General features: G+C 41.2%; 1 protein-coding gene and 1 pseudogene across 1 annotated transcript in view; one reads left to right on the top strand and one right to left on the bottom strand.

The window, feature by feature from the left end:
- CTNNA3 (catenin alpha 3) overlaps positions 1-21037 on the bottom strand; it is a 1315594-nt gene that overhangs the window by 1126902 nt on the left and 167655 nt on the right. The gene's annotated exons all lie outside the window — the stretch shown is intronic.
- Positions 17322-17484, top strand: LOC132215067 (U2 spliceosomal RNA; annotated as a pseudogene).

Raw genomic sequence — 21037 nt, 5'->3', positions numbered from 1 at the left:
AAACATTTTCAGATTATAATAACATAGATTCTAAGTGATAAAGTTACATTAACAATAACAGCTAAGATTTTTAACATTTACATTAAATCCATTATTCAGTATACCAGCAACCTATATGGATCAAATTATTTCTCTATTTCACAAACAAGGAAACAAAGGTTTTCTAGGGAACCTTAAGACTATCTCTAGTTTAATGTCAATGCCACATGTCTTGGTTTTCATTTCAGGGCCCTTTCCTGAAATGAAATATATATATATACACACACACACACACACACACACACACACACACACACACACTAGAGGCCCGGTGCACAAAAATTTGTGCACTGGCGGGGGAGGGGGGGCGGAGGGTGTCCCTCAGCTCCACTTGTGCCCTCTCACAGTCTGGGACTCCTCAGGAGATAACGACCTGCTGACTTAGGTCCACTCCCGGGTGGCAGAGGGCAGGCCCAATCCCTAGGTGCCTGCCCCACAGCCCCTGGTCCGGCTCAGAGCAGGGCTGATTGGGGAGTTGGGGCACCGCCCCCTGTCATGCACAGAGCAGGGCGGATCCAGGGGGTTGTGGTGCCACCCCTGTCACTCACAGAGCTGGCTGATCAGGGGGTTGGGGCGCTGCCCCCTGTCACGCACAGAGCAGGGCCCATCAGGGGGGTTGTGGCTCTGCACCCTGTCACACACAGAGCAGGGCCGATCAGGGGGTTGGGGAGCTCCCCCCTGTCATGCACAGAGCAGGGCCGATCAGGAGGTTGTGATGCCACCCTCAGACTCAGAGTAGGGCCAATTGGGGGGTTGGGGTGCCGCCCCCGTCACCCACAGAGCAGGGCCGATCAGGGGGTTGGGGCACTCCCCCCTGTCACACTCAGGGCAGGGCCAATGGGGAGGTTATGGCTCTACCCTGTCACACACAGAGCAGGGCCCGTGGGGGAGGGGGGACGGGGGCGCTGCACCCTGTCACACACAGAGCAGGGCCGATCAGGGGGTTGGGGAGCTCCCCCCTATCAGGCACAGAGCAGGACTGATCAGGGGGTTGGGGCGCCTTCCCCTGTCACGAACAGAGCAGGGCGAATAGGGAGGTTGTGGCCCCGCCCCCCGTCACACACAGAGCCGCAGGGCGATCAGGGGGTTTGGGCGCTGCCCCCTGTCACGCTGCTCCAGGGGCCAGGAGGCCTCTCAGCTCCGCTGATCCCGGTGCTGGGAGGCATACTACCCTTTTACTATATAGAATAGAGGCCTGGTGCATGGGTGGGGGCCGGCTGGTTTGCCCTGAAGGGTGTCCTGGATCAGGGTGGGGTCCCGCTTGGGTGCATGGCCAGCCTGGATGAGGCGATGATGGCTGTTTGCATCTGGTCACACCCCCTTCAGGGTGGGGGTCCCCACTGGGGTGCCTGGCCAGTCTGGGTGAGGGGCTGAGGGCCGTTTTCAGGCTGGCGGGTAACTGAAGCTCCCAACCGCTCCTTTTTTCCTTTTTTTTTTTAATTCTTGGATTTATGGCTGTCACTGGAGATGAGAGCCGGCTTTAGCTGTGAGACCTCACTGCTGAAAGCAGGTTTCTGGCTTTGTTTACTTTCTGTATTTGAAACTTTGTTGCGACTCCAGCTCTGAGATCCCAGCTGACTGAAAACAGGTTTCTGGGGTTTTGTTTAGCTTCTATATTTGTAACAATGTTTCTTAGCAGCTCAGAGCCCAGCAGCGGCAGGCAGGGAACGTTGGAGTCCTCCGTCACTGAAGCAAGCAAGCCTCCTGTTCGTGTCAGTAGCCTGGCTGCCAACCGCCATCTTGGCTGGCAGTTAATTTGCATATCACCCTGATTAGCCAATGGGAAGGGTAGCGGACGTACGGCTAATTACCATGTTTCTCTTTTATTAGATAGGATATATATATATATATATATATATATATATATATATATATCAAGCTGTATATATATATGTATGTATATACATATATATAGTATTTGAAGTAACAATGAATTTTTGAGACTATTAATATAATTTTAAAAATCAGAAAATTATCTAACAACAAACAAACATTAACTTATAAATATCAATTATTCATAAAGGAAATAAAATATACTAGTATCTTAGGAAGACATAAGGTTCAAACTCCATTTGAACCTCAAGAAATAGAATTATATGTTTAAACATCATTTATTGGATATGAGACTATTCAAGAGAACATCCAAAATATTCAATGAAAACTTTCAGCTTTTGATGGAAAATTTAAGACACTATCATTAATATAGTATTATTATCATCATCATCATCATCTTTATAAAATTATCATCCCAGCTATATAATTTTATTGTGTTTTATTATCAATGTGAAATCAACATATATGGTAAAATAGTTGACTCTCACCTTCTCATTACTAATAAAGTATAATGTTTATTGTTCAGGAATGAATGAATCTCAGTTGAAGTTAGTTAGTAATTAATACTTTGTTGCTGTCATTGTTGTTAAGAAAAGTATTTCCAGTTCATTTAATATAAAATTATGGAGTATGCCACACACACAAAATGTACATGTAAATGTCTCTGCTTCATAATGAGATAACAACCTTTATGTTATAATTTCATAGCACTGCCTGATAGCTCCTCTTCACTAAAGAAAGTCTAGAGAATAGAAAAGAAGCTGAATTATTTTCAATCATCTGAATTAAAGCCATCAATAAAATCTATGTAGTGTGCTACATGGATGGACAAGGTCTTTCACTAATACTAAAGTGAAAGAACTAAATATGTTGAGATACTACTGACACTTGTAGGATACAAGATATACCACTGAGGATATCAGTGTAAAACAGAAAACATCCCATCATAAATTCAGCCATGGAGATTTTTCCCTATAATTATAATTTCACGGCTAACTCAATGAAGTTAATTTATTTCTACAACCCAGTACTTCAGTGGTGTTTTCCCAGACCATCCTGCATCTGCCCTACCATCCTCAAACTTGAAAAGTAAACATGCCTCAAGTACAATAATACATCAGCTTCAGAAGACTGACCACAAGGGCACCTTTCCCCGCAGTCAAATGGGGCCTTGTACACCTCTCCACACTTCATGGGCTTTGTATTTTTAGGTACATTAAGCACTCAATTTACATACAACCCTTTCGGTTTCTTTAATAAACTGAACATTGATTTCTTCTTAGATTGCTTACAAATATTAATAAATTACGTTTTTCATGGCCAAGTGAAACAAGTCAGAGATTAATAGACTTTTCAGACACAGGTATTTTCTCATCTTCTTCCTGAATTCTCCAGAGTGGCTAATAAGGTGCTCTGCATATCGTGTAAACTAAAATAAAATAAAAATTTTAAAAAAAAGGTGTACGTTGAACAAATAAATGTATTGATATTGGCGATTTCAAACTGAACTCTTGTTTTTAGATAAACAGACATAGAAATACAGATGTATGCGTGCGTGTGTGTGTGTGTGTGTGTGTGTGTGTGATGTCACTCATATTGAGGACAACTGACAGCATGTGCATATTGAGGACACAACAGCACTCTTTACTTCTATGATTACTCCTATATATAAATGCACAGCCTAAATCTAATAAAATAAAATAAAAACATGGACAAAGCCGTACTGAAGGACATTTTTTCAAATAACTGGCCTGTGCTCTTAAAAAACAGCAAGGTCATGTAGCACAAAGAAAATGTGAGAGATTCTCCCAGATTAGAGGAGACGGAAGAAACAAGAAAACTCGATGCAATGTGTGACCCTAGATTGTGAAAAGATAAAAGAGCCATAATTTGGGGACAACTGACAAAATGTGAATATGCATAGACTCTAAATCAGATAACAGCACTATATCAGCGTTCAATTTCCTGAATCTGACAACTCCACTGAGGTTATTCAGGACAACACCCTTGTTAGGAAATATGCAGTGAGGCACTTAAGGATAAAGGAGCATGGTGTTTCCAGGAGACTCTCTCAGAGTTCAGAAAGAGAGAATATAAAGTCACAGCACACCACATAAACAATCAATGAACCTGGGTAAAATGTACATGGGTACACAAGAGTTCCTTATACTATTTCTGCAACTTTTTTTGTAATTTTGAAATTCTATAAAAATTAAAAGTTATCCAAAAATACATCTCTCAAAGAGAAACTGAGGAGTGTTCCTTCTAAAATGCCTAGTCACTCAACAAAGAAAAAAAGCTATTTGATCTTTTAAATAGAGGTGATTTCTAACGTACCTTGGAATTTCTTGATTTTACACTCTTTGGTCAAATTTTTTTAAAATATATTTTATTGATTTTTTACAGAGAGGAAGGAAGAGGGATAGAGAGTTAGAAACATCAATGAGAGAGAAACATCGATCAGCTGCCTCCTGCACACTCCCTACTAGGGATGTGCCCGCAACCAAGGTACATGCCCTTGACCGGAATCGAACCTGGGACCCTTCCGTCCGCAGGCCAACGCTCTATCCACTGAGCGAAACCAGTTAGGGCGGTCAAATTTATTTTGCAAGGCAATATATAATATCCTAGGTTACTTTTACTCTATTTAGAATGTCTCTTCAGATAAGTCAAAAAATGTAACGTTTTATGTACATTTGTGGTAGACATCGGTTGTTTTCGCCTGCCAGCACCTCTTAGTCCTTCAGGAAACAGCACCCTTTTCCCCTGGGCACACTGCCCTTTCCGCACTTCACAGAATTCTCCGAAGGCTGCCAATCTTTTCACCTTATCTTTCTCTCCTTGGGGGTGGGCACAAGATCTAGGTTTACCAATCAGAACATCTTGGTCCTGGATTTTACACAGGCAGAGCCAATCAGAGTGTTTGGTGAGGCTGATATAGAGGAGAAAGGTAATCCTGGGCAGATATTAAAAAAAAAAAAAAAGGAAACAGAGAGAGGGGGAGAGAGAGGAAAGGGAAGGGAAGGGAAGGGAAGGGAAGGGAAGGGAAGGGAAGGGAAGGGAAGGGAAGGGAAGGGAAGGGAAGGGAAGGGAAGGGAAGGGGAGGGAAGGGGAGGGAAGGGGAGGGAAGGGGAGGGAAGGGGAGGGAAGGGGAGGGAAGGGGAGGGAAGGGGAGGGAAGGGGAGGGAAGGGGAGGGAAGGGAAGGGGAGGGGAGGGAAGGGGAGGGAAGGGAAGGGAAGGGAAGGGAAGGAAGGGGGGAAGGAGGGAGGGAGGAGACGGGTTGGTGGAAAAAGTCAGCCTAAGAACATGACCAACTCAGAGGAAAGCAAGACTTAGTTTGGGTTGTATTACAATATAGAGTCTTATCTAATTCAGAAATAATATGCATTAAAGGGGGGGTTTGTTTTAAATAAAATTTAAAATGAAAACCTGAGTATTAACTGAATGTCTTTTTGCAAGCTTCTTCCCAACCAAACATCTATACAGTGGGGCCTTGACTTACGAGTGTCCCGAATAACAAGTTTTTCGAGATACGAGCTGTCTCTCGGCCGATATTTTGCTCTGAGTTGTGAGCTAAAATTCAGGTTAGGAGCCAGCTTCAGATACCCCACCACTAGTTGGCGCAGCGAACGTCACAGTGAATGCCACAACATCAGCCCAGCATCACGTGTCTCACTCGTTCACTTTATGATTTGACATACGAGTAACTTGAGTTACAAGCTCCGTCATGGAACGAATTAAACTTGTAAGTCAAGGCCCCACTGTACTAATAAAAGGTTAATATGCTAAATAGGGTGGATGTCTTCTGGATGACCTTCGGACAAAGCCGCAGCAGCTGCAAGGGCCAAGGCAAGGCTTCGAAGGGCCCAGGCTTAGGCCAGCAATGGCAGCAACAGCAGCGTAATGGGGGCGGTGCCTTCCCCTGATCTGCCAGGTCGCCTCCCACAGAGGGAGACCAGACTGCGGCTTAGGCTGAGGGCCAAGGCAGAGGCAGTTAGGGGGATCAGGCCAGCAGGGGAGCAAGTTAGGGGTGATCAGGCCAGCAGGCAGAGGCAGTTAGGGGTAATCCGGCAGGCAGGCAGAGGAGTTAGGGGCAATCAGGCAGGCAGGCAAGCGGTTAGAAGCCAGCAGTCCTGGACTGCGAGAGAGATGTCTGACTGCCCCTGAGGGGTCCCAGATTTGAGAGGGTGCAGGCCGGGCTGAGGGACAACCCCCCCCCCCCCTGCACAAATTTTGTGTACTGCGCCTCTAGTATCACAGAAAGAAATGAGCTAATAACCACGGCAATACATGAGACAAAATTAGCTTTACTAGAATGATTGATGATGATGTATATTATTCCCTCCGATTCATAGAACAGATTCATACAAGCAATGCCAAGAACAGGACTTGGCACATAACGTGTGCTCAATCAATGCTTGCTGAGTGAATGAAGGCTGGGGACACTCAGTTCTCATGAACAACTATTATCAAAAACGGAAGTGCCTAGAAATAATAACTGGTGGAGAGTGCACATATCATTTTCCCTTTGGAATATATTCTACATATCAGACATAGACCTTTCTATATCTTCTCATTAACAGAACATTAATGATGTTCCAGTTAGGAAAATCAGTAAATACTTAAAAATGAGCAGGCCTATGAAATTTAGCTCAAATGCTATGAACACAATCAGCTTTATTGAGTGTTCTGTTACCTTCTCCCACCTTCACCCGTTTTCTCTCGGTGTGTGGCTGATGCGAGTGTTCAGGTGAATAGACAGAGGGATCCCTACTAGTATTTCTACACATTTCATGTTACTGCTAACATCTATCAACAAGCATTCAGCCCCAATTCAAGAACAGATTTGAACAGATAATAAAATTCTTCGATGAGCTTCCAATTCAAGGCTTTTGTCATTGTAACAAAACGGCATTAGAGATTAAATGAAAGGTGTTTGTTTATGACAGGGAAACTGCAGATGAGTTGGGAGAGTGTATGGCAATCCTCTTTGATGTATACAAATATATATAGGTGAGTGTTTGCTTCTCTTACAAATACAATGAATAATAATTTCAACAGAAGATAAGTTAGTTCGTTCACCTTATCAAAATGGCTCCTGTAACAAGTCTTCAATTATTAATACCTTTAAAGATAACTGAAGGATTATGTAGTATTTGCTAAGATTTCAAATTTAAGTTTGTAAGTTTCCAAATTCCGCTCTTTATATTCCAGACAACCAATTTCTAAATACTGTATCATTCTAAGACCAAAAATAGTCATACTTATATTCAGTAACTTTCTTTCTGGCACATAACACGACATACTAGGTGCTGGAGATACAAAGGTGGACAAGACACAGGTCAGTGAGGGAGACATCTAAACAAGTAAGTGGCATCCATAGCAGGAGGCTCTGTAAAACAAACATACACACAAGAGCTGCTGGAGTACAGTTCAACAGCGAGGCGTTCTCTCTGGTGGGGAGGAAGAATCAAAAAACTACAAAACGGAACACTTAACTCCATATAAAGGAATAGAATGTATTCTTGGTTCTGCAAAACTGGAAATCTTCTTCTCTTTGGCCAATTCTGTTCTGTGGTACATTTTGATGAGAAGAAGCGTGAAGAAGAGTCGAGCTACTGAAGACTTCGTTTGCCTTAACTTTCTATCACATATGGCAGCAAGCCGTGTCCGTCTGCCTTGCCTCACGCCCTCCATCTAAAGGTAGGATTCTTCAAGTCCCAAATGATCTGGTGTCATTCACTTGGTAACGAGCAGAGAGGTCGTCTGCCACTCACAGCTGGGCCACTGGGACCACAACTTACCATTCTGTGGTAAAGGGGGACAGGGAGAGGTGTTGTGACCATTTTTATTGACTTACCAGAGGGAAAATTATCAGTCCATGGTGCTTTCCAATCATAGCTCCCTCACTTCATGTTCTATTCTCAGGGGCAAGTTGGTGCCTTTTTTGTTGTTGTTGTTAACCCTCACCTAAGGATATTTTTCCATTGATTTTTAGAGAGAGTGGAAGAGAATGGAAGAGAGGGGACAAGGGGGGGAGGGAAGGTGGGAGGGAAGGAAGGAGGGAGGGAGGGAGGGAGGGATGGAGGGAGGGAGGGAGGGAGGGAGGGAGGGAGGGAGATCAATGTGAGAAAGACACATCAATTGGCTGCCTCCCGCACACACTCTAACTGGGGCTGGGGATGGAACCTGCAACCCATGTACATGCCCTTGACCAGGAGTCCAACCCATGCCCCTCTGGTGCATGGGCCAACACTCTAACCACTGAGCATACCAGCAAGGGCCCCTATTGTTTTATTTTTTAATGTTTATTTTTTTAACATATTTTTATTGATTTTGGAGAGGAAGGGAGAGGGAATGAGAGATAGAAACATCAATGACGAGAATCATTGATCGACTGCCTCCTGCAAACCCCCTACTGGAGATCAAGTCCACAACCTGGGCATATGCCCTGACTGGGAATCAAACTGTGACCTCCTATTTCATAGGTTGATGCTCAACCACTGATCCACACCGGCCGGGCAAATCTTTATTGTTGAAGGTATTACATATGTCCCACTTTTCCCCCATTGACCCCTTCCAGCCCTCCCCTGCTCCCTGCCTCAGGCCTTCACCACCTTATTATCTGTGTCCATGGGTACTGTTTTTGTTTTTTAATGTATTTTTATTGATTTCAGAGAGGAAGAGAGAGGGAGAGAGAGGTAGAAACATCGATGAGAGAAAATCATTGATTGGCTGCGTCCTGCATGTCCCCTACTGGGGATCGAGCCCACAACCCGGGCATGTGCCCTTGACCAGAATCAAACCCGGGACACTTCAGTCAGCAGGCTGACACTCTATCCACTGAGCCAAACCAGCCAGAAGCATGGGTATTATTATTTTATATATATTGATCTTTTACAGAGAGGAAGGGAGAGGGATAGAGAGTTAGAAACATCGAAACATCGATGCAAGAGAAACATCGATCAGCTGCCTCCTGCACACCCCCTACTGGAGATGTGCTTGCAACCCAGGTACATGCCCTTGACTGGAATCAAACCTGGGACCTTTCAGTCCGAAGGCCGACGCTCTACCCACTGAGCCAAACCGGTCAGGGACATGGGTGTTATTTTTAAATTTACAATATTATATTAGTTTCAGTGTACAATAGTGATTCGATATTTATATACATTACAAAGTGTTCACCATGATAAGTCTAGTTGCCTTCTATCACCATACACACAGTATTATTAACATTATTCACTATGCTGTTCGATATTTCTCCATGACTTATTTATAATTGGAAATTTGTACCCCTTACTCCCCTTCACTATTTCACTTAATCCACCACTCTCCTCCTCTTTGGCAACTATCAGTTTGCTCTCTTTATCCATGAATTTGTGTTTTGTTTTATTTGTTTTGTTTTTTAGATTTCACATATAACTGAAATCAGATGGTATTTGTCTTTCTCTGACTAATTTAGTATAACACAGTGGTTCTCAACCTTGGCTGCACATTAGAATCACCTAGGAATCTTTTTAAAATCCTGATTTCTGGGCCTCATCCTCCAGAAATTCTGTTTCTTTGTTACTAATGTTGTGGCCCCGCCCCATAACAAAGAAACAGAATTTCCAGAGGATGAGGCCCAGAAATCAGGATTTTAAAAAGATTCCCAGGTGATTCTAATGTGCAGCCAAGGTTGAGAACCACTGGTATAATACCTTCTAGGTCTATCCATGTTTTCAAAAATGGCAAGATTCCATTCTTTCTTATATGGCTGAGTAATAGTCCCACGATATGTGTGTGTGTGTGTGTGTGTGTGTGTGTGTGTATTTACACACATATTCTTTACCTATTGATCTATCCATGGACATAGGTTGCTCCCATATTTTGGCTATTGTAAATGCTGCAATGAACATAGCAGTGCATGTCTTCAAATTAGTGTCATTTTCTTCAGGTAAGTATCCAGAAGTTCAATTTTTAACTTTGGGGGGTAACTCCATACTGCTTTCCACAGTGGCTGCATCAGTCTGCAGTACCACCAGCAGTGCATGGGGTTCCTTTTTCTCCACATCCTCACTAATGTTTATTATTATTTTTGTCTTTTTGATAATCATTCTCACAGGTGTGAGGCATTTATGGACACATACACGCTCCCATGTTGCACAGAGACATCCTTTTTCTGGGAAGGGCCTGGAAGACCTTGACATACGTGAGAACTAGGATCACCCTCTGTTACATGATATTATGTGGGGGTGTCACAGGCCCTAAGGAAGACCATTTATTTGAAGGTCATGAAGCATGAAATAAATATATGAATGTGTTAGGACATGGGAAGTTCAGAGATGATCAAAAGGTCCCATGTGACCAGAACATAGAAGAAGTAGAAAAAGCAGAAAATTATGTTGGAATGTTAGGGCTAACTTGCAGAGAGATTTTCATTCTGTGATAAGAAGATTATTTGGACTTTATCCTTTCACCAATAGGGAACCACAACACTTTTAAAGCAAAGAAAAGAAGGAGTATGTTTGGATGATAAGCATGGTGACAGCATGGAAGATGGATTGAAGAAGAGAAGACCCTGGGGAGAAGGGAGACAATTTAACTGGAGAAGCTTACTCCACCTAAAGGAATGCGTTAACATGGGAGACTCAGCGTTGGGTCACTCTGTTCATAACACAGAACAGTCTAGCCTAGCTTGTCTAGATCAATTTGAAGAAGCATCATTTAATTGCACTTGAATTTCCTGGATCTGTTTACTCACTGATTAAAAATATGTGTTGCCCTGGCCAGTGTCACCCAGTGGTCAGAGTGGCCGCCCAAGCACCGATTCCCCATCAAGGGCACATACCTGGGTTGTAGATTCGATCCCCAGCCCCAACCGAGTACAGGAGGCAATCAATCCATGTCCCTCTTTCGCATTGATGTCTCTCTCCCATGGATCTATCTTTCTTTCTTTCTTTCTTTCTTTCTTTCTTTCTTTCTTTCTTTCTTTCTTTCTCTCTCGCTCTCGCTCTCGCTCTCGCTCTCGCTCTCTCCCTTCCTCTCTAAAAAAATCAATAGAAAAATATCCTAGGGTGAGGATTAATGAAAAAAAATCTCCCTATTAATGTAAATACAGCATATAACTTTCTTAAAAATGGCTTTTCTTACTTCAGAAATTAAAAAAAAAAATCTATGAGTAATATAATGACCAACTAGACACTGTGCTGTAAGTTTGGCCATAAAAAAGGAAAGAAAAGAAAAATTAATGTTGGTCTAGACCAGTGGTTCTCAACCTTCCTAATGCCGCGACCCTTTAATACAGTTCCTCATGTTGTGATGACCCCCAACAATAAAAGTATTTTCGTTGCTACTTCATAACTGTAATTTTGCTACTGTTATGAATCGTAATGTAAATATCTGATATGCAGGATGTATTTTCATTGTTACAAATTGAACATAATTAAAGCATAGTGATTAATCACAAAAACAATATGTAATTATAATATGTATTTTCCGATGGTCTTAGGTGACCCCTGTGAAAGGGTCGTTCGACCCCCAAAGGGGTCGCGACCCACAGGTTGAGAACCGCTGGTCTAGACGGTAGAGTTATCAGATAGTGTTTCCAAAAAAGAAATGCCAAAGGATTCCTAACTAGCTCATGAGCAGCCACCAAAGAGAACCTAACAGGAATTTAATTTTCCATCCATAGGATATACTGTTTTTATTGTTTTCCAATATCCATGAAGCCTGCCGAGCCTGTGTTATTTCACTGAGCTGTCCAGGCCACACAAAACCACACAGAAATCTCTGTGATGGCAACAGCAACTTGCAGTGACTCTACGTTATCTGTTATCTGAGTTACTTAAAATCTGAGTTACTTGAAATATTTTGTCTTATCTCACTAAGAATGCGCCAAGAAAGTGATAACTTGGAAGAGTGGTGAAACTTCTTTGTAAATTTGTTTAAGTACTTCTTTGTTCCCTTAAATTACAATTATTGTCTAAAACTTGCTTTTTCAAGATCCAGTATGTGTTGAAAAGAAGGAAGCATACTGGGAAATTTAAATATATTATAATAAAATCCCGATTATTCAAACTATTTCAAACAATAATACATATTTCAATATTGATTTGAGAGAGAGCACTAAATTATTTCGTTTTGGAGAGGGAACAGACTAAAGAAGAAAGCAAGTATTTCTTCTGGCAATTCATCTGGCTTACTGGCTGGAATTTAGGGAAGTGAAAAACTTGCAAAGAAGTTTTTCCAAGAAGAAAACCCCTTTTACAAAGTTAAAAATAGCATTTTTAAATTGAAAAGAATCCTGCTCTAATGATAAATTCCCTGTAACCTAATCGGTGCAAAAGGAAATTGCCATTATGGAGGTAATAAATAGAAGAAAACAACTATAAAACCTAACAGGGCTTTTTGTTTTATAATTTGGGTATTAAAGCACTGCTGTCATTTTTACCATAAAAAAGCATTTTCACCAAATTGCATCATTTATCTCCTCTTCTTCCCTGATATCCCGCACCAGAACACCTGAAGTATTGATCCATTTCTCCAAATAAACTTTTCTCTCCAGGAAAGTTTTTTGTTGTTCTCATTCTAACAATTATTGTAATTTTCTGCATTTTTTTTTTTTCAGGATCAGAAAGCACCTGTGTGGTATAATCAGCTCAAAGAAACTGTGGCCAGAGTTAAACTTCCTCACAAGGCACAGGATAGAATGTGAATTACCCCTGGGAAAAAAAATCACCGTAATCTGACACATTATAGCGCTCTCTTATCATGTTTTCTCGTTGCAACATTCCTAACCTAATGCAAATTTCTGTATTTTATCAATCCAAACCCTCTCGATACTGGGGAATTGTTATGGACACACATATCAGTTAGGCAAGAGAATATTGATCATATACACTTTTTAACTAATTAAGAATTCAAGTTTGCAGGTCCCAGGTTACAGCAGCAAAACTCCTTCGGAGAACATCAGTGTTGGCAGGCAGGAGGGAGCAAGGAAAGACACCCTCCCCCACAAGAGAGCTTCTCACACTCCAGCGTGGGCCACATTCACCCGAGGCCTGGTCCAGCACAGGCTGCTGAGCTGTATCTCCAGCTTCTGACTCCGTAAGCCTGTGATGAAGACAGAGATGCTGCATTCCTGACAAGCTTCCAGGTGATGTCGGTGCGGCTGGTCCACTGACCACACGTGAATTTGCAAGGCTCCTGGTATCGCCTTAAAAATCACTTTTAGCCCTAGCTGGTTTGGCTCAATGGATAGGGCGTCAGACTGCAGACTGAAGGTTCTTGGGTTCAATTCCGGTCAAGGGCACATGCCCAGGTTGCGGGCTTGATCCCCAGTAGGGGGCCAGGAGGCAGCCGATCAATGATTCTCTCTCATCATTGATGTTTCTATCTCTCTCTCCCTCTCTGAAATGAATAAAAATACTTTTTTTTTAAAAAAAAAAAATCACTTTTAAGTGTAAGAAAGGTATACAAGTTCATTTAGGAAAAGTAGTCCCTGACTCCCAAATGTAACTCTTGGTAAACAACTCCCCCATGAACTGTATGTAGGGAATATCTAGAACTAAAGCTGGAAGTAGGGTGACTTGGTAATAGTACAAAGTTGTAAGTAATAGAAAGTTCTCAGAAAATCTTAAAACAAAGATGCATTTTCACTAGCTAAACAGCACATCCATGATATATCAGGCTGGAAATTCACAGCGTAAAGGAAGAAACGGCATTTTTTCTAGATTTTCTCAGTTATCAAGAGACTGTCAACTGGATTTTTTAAATAAAACATTCCTTTCTTATCGTTTCATTTATCTAAGACACGTGGACAGAAACCAGGTGGTTTCCCTTCGTGAGCTTTAGGGAGTTATTGTGTGTCACTAATGGCCACAGCCAGGCCTATTCTCCTTGACTCTCTGTAAGCAGTGGGCATCTTTTGAAGGACGGCTAAAAGATCCATTAATCTTACTTCTAGCAAAAGTCTGAATAAAATGGGAGTGATTGGACACCGTAACTAGGCTGTTCCTGCAGGAGTCTCCGCCCCGAAAGGTGAGACCTTCTTCATACACAACCACCCTGGAAATCCACTCTGAGTTCAAGCCCCAAATAAATTTCTATATTCCAGAATATTCGTAGAGGCAATAATATGCCAGAGGCAGGGTTGTGGTTAAAAGTGCAAGGTTGTGGTTAAATATGTTGTTTGATACCATCAGAGAGCATCCCGGCTTTATTCATAAAGTTTTGGCCCCTTCACTTGGTAAAAATTCAAAAAACCCACATGACTGCTGAGAGATCCCACTGCGCTCTCAGGGGACTCTTCTTCCTCTCAACTCCCACAGTTATATTTCCCTCATATGTACATATGTTGCTTTTATATAAAGTATAAAAACAAATAGGATCCAAAATATCCAACCCTATTGTGGGGAGGGCCTCGTTCTTTCTAAATGAATGAAATGAACAGGGCAAAACTGCAGTGAGTTGGGGGTCTGAGAGAATCAAGTCCATCCTTCCCCTACAGGGACTGGGCCGAAACCGGCAGTCCAGCATCCCCTGAGGGGTCCTGGATTGCAAGAGGGTGCAGGCCAGGCTGAGGGACCCTCTAGTAAACAATAAAAGGGGAATCGTTGATATACTATTAATTCAGTGATTTTCAACCAGTGTGCCACAGGAATTTTTAAAACATGCAATACCTAATTACTTGTAGTCAGGGGCACTGACCTCTTTTCCATTAGATTGTCAAAAAAAAAATGACAGCAGCCAACACAACAATAGCCATACAGTGTGAATGAATCAGAGTACCTTTTTGTGTGCGTGGGTCAGATCAGCAAAAAATATATGTATTTGGTTTGGCGCAGAATTTTAGTAATTAGTTTATGGGTGCCATGAGATGAAAAAGGTTGAAAATCGATGCGTTAATGATTTGAAAATATGAAATGAACAAATCATTTTTAAATGGGCCTCATAAAAGAATTATAGACATACAAATCAATTAAGGACATAATTTAATAGGTGTTTTCCCCAAACCACAACTATAATAATTGCAGTTGTAAAGAGAAATATTAACACTGTAATATAGTAAAATAAGTGGACAAATACCTAGGGAAAGACATTAATTACTAAAGCAGTTTCAGTCAAAACTGAATAATTGGCGACACTTCCTTCACTCCTGTGAATCGCAAATAACATACTCCTTCCCAAACTTGATTATAATATTTTTGTCTTTATTGGGATATGGTAATCACGCATGAACTCTATTGATTAGACTTTTGCTTTGTGTTTTTCAAGTACTTATTATATTACTAATTAAAACTTTAGTGCCTCCTTACAAATACAAGTTCTAAAAGTAGCAAGATCAACCCCTCAAGCCTCTCTCATTTACTTTCGTTGAAATAGATTAAGAATAAAATGATCTGGTTCACATGTATCTTTCTTCCAAACTCTGAAATATTTTTAAATATTTATTATCAAATAGCCTCAGCAGCAGTAACTGAAATTACAATTGGCTATCACAGTGGTGGTGCCAGGCTACCAACCCACACGTGACATTCCCTGTATAAAGAGGCTTTAATCCCAGGAGTTCTATTTCCTAACAATCTTTAAGACGAGAATGAGAAGAGAATGATTCCCCGATGTAAGAAATAGCAGGCTTCTATTTGTGTTGTATATACTTAGCTAAATATAAGTCATTATTAGCTAGTAGAACTCATCAACCTTCCCCAATAGTCTGATCATTATTTATTTCCTCTTGTATTTGCTAGAAACAGAGATTTCAACAGCAACATCAAGAAAAAGGATAAAAACATCCAAGTCCTGATCAAGTTGCCAGACTTTTCCCCTCGCATTAAGGCCTTTTCGAGTAAGCAAATAGTCTACCCAACCCAAAATCGCCCCTTCTCCAAACCGGTAAGAGGATAATCTAGAAGACTATTCTCCTGATAAAAAAACAATTCTAAATGTCCTCTCAAAGTAAGTAAGCCAAGCAATTTGGAAGCACTCGTTTTTAGTTTAGTGCTTTAAAGAGAGAAAAAAAACAAAATTGTTCTGTTTTTTAAAAATCTCTTTCTCACTCACTGGATAAAAGCCAAAGAGTCATAAACTAAGAAAATTACCAAGACTTAAACGATAAAGGAAAGTGTTCAACTGATATTTCTCTCCATGATATTTAGTTTAGCAAGAGGAACATATTTTCTTTTGGTTTACACTGCCAAATCCCTTGTCCAAATCCTTCCTCTTTCATTCTCAGATTGCAATGCCACTCAGCTCCCAGCTCCGTGGTGCTTCTGAAATATCACAAATATGGCCCAAAATGCAATGTCCTCTATAATTACTCAATTCAGCTCAGGAGCAATTGTTTCAAAACAAAAAAGTGCTGGGTTAGGAGTAGGAAGACCTGGACTGCAGCCTGGGACACAAATTTCCAGCCCTGTCATCCAGCAGCACCATTTCAACTCCCCTAGGCTCTATTCCACATGTGTACATGGTAATGACTGAACTGGATGAGATGATCTCTTGAAAATCTACCCACAGACAAAAAAAACATCAGCCCCAGATAGTGTCACAGGTGAATTTTAAGATTTAAGTAGAAAATAATACCAGTTCTATACATACTCTTCTAGAAAACAAGAGACGAAAAAACTTCCCAAAGTATTCTATATTACCCTAATACCAAAATCAGACAAAAACACTGCAGTAAAGAAGAACTATGAAACGGTATTCCCCACGAATGTTGTAGTGGGCTGAATGGTGACCCCCAAATGGTAAGTCCAAGTCCTAGTCCCCAGAATCTGTGAATATTACTTTATATGGTAAATGATGTGATATGTGATTATATTAAGGGACTGAGAGAAGGCGTTTACCTGGATTGTCCATATGGGCTCTAAATGCAATTCCATGTATTTTTATAAGAAAGGGGCAGAGACTGTTATGACACAAACACATGAAGAAGATGAAGATATGAAGACGAAGGCAAGATTGAAATGACATGGCCACAAGTTACAAACACCTGGAACCACCAGAAGCTGGAAAAGACAATGAATAGATTCTTCCCTGGAGCCGCTAGAGCAGCGGTTCTCAACCTGTGGGTCGCGACCCCTTTGGCGGTGGAACGACCCTTTCACAGGGGTCGCCTAAGACCATCCTGCATATCAGATATTTACATGACGATTCATAACAGTAGCAACATTACAGTTATGAAGTAGCAACGAAAATAATTTTATGGTTGGGTCACAACCTGAGGAACTGTATTTAAAGGGCCAGAAGGTTGAGAACCACTGCTCTATAGGGACTGCAGTCCTAATGATACCTTGATTTTGGCCTTCTGGCCTCCAGGACTGTGTGAGAACACATTTCCATCATTTTAAGTCACTAAGATTATGGTAAAATTAGTTACAGCAGCCCTAGAAAACTAATACATAGATACTGAAATTATTTTTATTGAGATCTAATTGACACATAACATTGTATTAGTTTCAGGTATATCGCTTCTCGGCCTTTTGGCTAAGATCAAGTGTAGTTTCAGGTATACAACAAAATGGTTCAATATTTGTATATGTTGTGAAATAATCACCACAGTGAATCTAATTAACATCCACCACCATACACAATGACTTAAAAAATTATTTTTGTAATGAGGACTCTTAAGATTTACTCTCTTAGCAACCACCAATCTGTTCCCTGTATCATAGATACTAAAATTCATTACAGAGGTAGATCTGAAAGGAGTATCTTACATATGGAATAGGGGTCCCAGAAAGTACTAAGGAAAGGTGTTGGAGTAGAGAAGCAGTGAAAACGAAGTCATAGAGAGGAGGCAGTGTGTGATGTAAATGTGAAAGAGGAGAGTTAACAATAGTAACAACCTATATTTATTGAACACTTGCTCTGTATCATGCACTGTTCGAAGCAGCAACCTTAAGAGTTGGTATTGTTGCTACCTCCATTTACAGATGAAGAAAGTAGGTGAACACAGCTTGTTAAAGAGGGAGAGGAAGAATTTAAACAAAAGCTAATGTGGGTCCATAGTTCATGCTTTACCAGCACACTCTAGTCAGAGAGGCTCACATCCTGGGTAGTGACCTAGGATAACAGGTATGGGAAGCATGATGGCTTCGACTGGCTGCAAGATGTCCTAGGGAATTAGTCGAAACAGAACGATGGTAGACGGGCCGACACTATTTAGAATCAGCAGAAGGCTTGGCTGATTACCCTTCAGAGAGTGGCCTTGTCACTGATGGATGGGGAGGCCCCAGACTATCTGGATGGTAGAACCTGAAGTCTGGATGACAATGAAGACCCTGGAGTTATGTTCTCCTCTCAGGGATACTGGAACTCAGACTTTTCTGGGTTGGTTAGCCACCCAGATGGCACACGCTAAGGCTGGCGGACTGGAGGCCTTCTGGGAGGCAAGGCAAAAGCAATTGTAGGAGTCATATGACTCTACAGAAGAGCACCCCCCCCAAAAAAAAAAAAAAAAAAAAAACACCACAAGAGCAAGAGAAAGAAAATGGCTTAATAGACAGAAAGCAGACCAATGGAGCTGCCCATGTCCCCACCAAAACTGTGGTCAGGAACCATCCTCAAATTCATATCAAGGATACTGCAGGGTGTTGGGTATGTAAGTCCTCTCCCCAATCCAGACTCTTCACATGGCACAGGGTTCTTCAAGAGCAGTTACCCACTCATCTCCCCAGGCGTACCTCCTGCTGGCCTTCTGATTGCCCTTCATCCTCCAGCCACACTGAGTGACTTGCATATAGGCTCTTAAATGAATCAAGTACTTTTCTGCCTCCAGGTGGACACTGCTCTAATTCCATTCCCTCCTCCACTATCTTCATCACCCCTGTCTCCAATTGTTTTCTGGAAAAAATATCTACTTAAGTCCTTATTCTTTAGGTCACAGGGAAGGTGTCAATAACTCCAGGAGGCTTTCCAGTTGGCTAGGTGTCCCTCTCATGTGCTTCCCCTGCGCTCTGTGGACATTCATTATCTCTATGACCTTGAGGAGGTCACTCATCTCCTCCAAGTGTGTAAAGTGGAACTAGCAGTACCTGCTTTGCAGAGCCACTGTCAAGATGAAATAAGATAATGTATGTAAACAACTAACCATAATGTTGGGTTCCTGGGATTTGTTCAGTGAATAGGAACAAAATTACTGTTCTTGCAGTTGTTCTGCTGTTGTTACAAATATCACATTATATAACAATTGTTTATTTTTCTGCCCTCCCCAATAAACTATGGTAAGGGAAGGAATTAAATTTTCTATTTTGTTGTATTGCCTGTATCAAATACATTAAATACTTATAGTAAGTGTTCAATGTATTGAATGAATATGTATTGAAATATGTAATGACTGGTTGAGTATATAATTTAAAAGTCTGGAATGAATGAATAAATAAATGAACAAATGAATAAACAAGTAGAAATTCCTGCTTGTGTCATCATGTACTCCTTAGACAGATCTAAGCCACCCCTAGCCACACCACACCTCCTCTCTGGAAAAAGGAGCTTCAAAAATTATTTTCCCAAAATTTAGAATCATGTGTATTTCTTGTACCTTCCTCTCCAACACCTCTCACCCTTTCTCACCTCTGAGCTATGCAGAGCCTGAGAACAATCTCCTCAACCCACTTTTATAATGTTGACATTTCCATGACATTTTTCTATTTAATCATATATTAGTCTTTCTTCTCTCCCCTATTAATCTGAAGCTCCTTCAAGAAAGTCATTTGTCTATTTTTAATATGTTCCTAGAACTGAAAAGAATACTTTGGAATAAGTTAGACCTAAATTTGCATCCTTAGTGTTAGTTGCCTAACAGCTGAGTAGCCTTGGTTAAGTCACCTGAAACTCTCCACCTCACTTTCCTCATTTGGAAGTTGGCAATAATAGCAACTACCTTGTAAAGTTGTCATTAGTATTAAATAAGATAGGGTCCATAAGCACCTATCACAGTTTCTAGCACATATTAAGAATGCTATAAATGGTACTTGCAGCGTAGGTGCCTAATATAGCAGGGTTGTTTCCCTTTAGGAAAACAGAAACTTTTCTCAAGACACATTTTAACCGTGTCCAAATTAAATCTATTTTAAGTCTGGAAAACATCCCCTATTATTTGCTGAATTGAATACATTGACCATAAAAATTCAGGGGGTGCCGTACATCTATGTGTGTTTGTGTATAAATCCATCCTAATAAAGAAATTGCTCCTAATATATGTATGCCCAACAGCTCAACTATATTCACACTAAAACCCAAATGAATTCATGAACATTTTAAAGCTGAAATGTATAAGGGATAGAAAGCACCTGACTCATCCTCTTACTAGGGAACCTAATAAAGAACCTGAGGTAGAGAAAGGTCAAGACTGACCCAGTCTTTATAGTCAGTACACAGCAGAGCCTTACAGCTGCCTTTCAGATTTGAAAGTATTACCGTTTTCTATAAACCCACATTTTTCTGAATCTTCAATCTCCTGAATACCTGTCAAATCAGAAACCAATTTTAACAATAGCAGAGGGGTACCTGGGCGTACAGATTACTTTCAGAGCCCTGTGACATTATGCCTATTGTTCTGATGTATTGCTGTAGGAATCTGCTCCATTGTCTGCAAACTACCAATAAAGCATTTCTCATTGCAACGTATTCAAATGTCCTTCCCCTTTTGAAGGACTTCTCTTCCTTTCTCTCCTTACTTAACTTTTGTTTGTAATTAGTGCTCAGACAAGAGAGTTTCTTTTTCTATTAAGTTTTAAACCCAATTTCTATTGTAATTTGAGATGTAATTGCTACTCCTTCAATTGCAATAGCTCTGAAGTAAAAACCCACATTTATTCCGATCTACAACATAGACACACTCAACATACAGCCATTCATTCTCTTTCACAATTTTCTCCTTAAGGACTGACTTTGAAAGGGCAATAAATAATAAGCTTGAAACCCAGTAAGTGGATTAAGAGGAAAAGGGGGGAGCACTGTTAGCTCAAGGTAAAGGTGTCATTCCAACTTATTAGGCACTTGGCAACCTGGTTATGGTGAGGTGTTTCTAGCCACCACCGCTGCCACCCTACCTTAAAGGAGGAAAACTTTGCATGTAAACATACTGAGGCAAGGCTGCAAAACCGATCACTACCGCGTAAGTTTCACGAGACAGGAAATTTTGAGTATTAGTCACTGCAGAATCTCCCAGAACAGTAG

The sequence above is a fragment of the Myotis daubentonii genome, chromosome 13 (genome assembly GCF_963259705.1).
Source record: "Myotis daubentonii chromosome 13, mMyoDau2.1, whole genome shotgun sequence".
Classification (NCBI taxonomy): domain Eukaryota; kingdom Metazoa; phylum Chordata; class Mammalia; order Chiroptera; family Vespertilionidae; genus Myotis; species Myotis daubentonii.
This window is presented reverse-complemented; position numbering and strand designations above follow the sequence as displayed.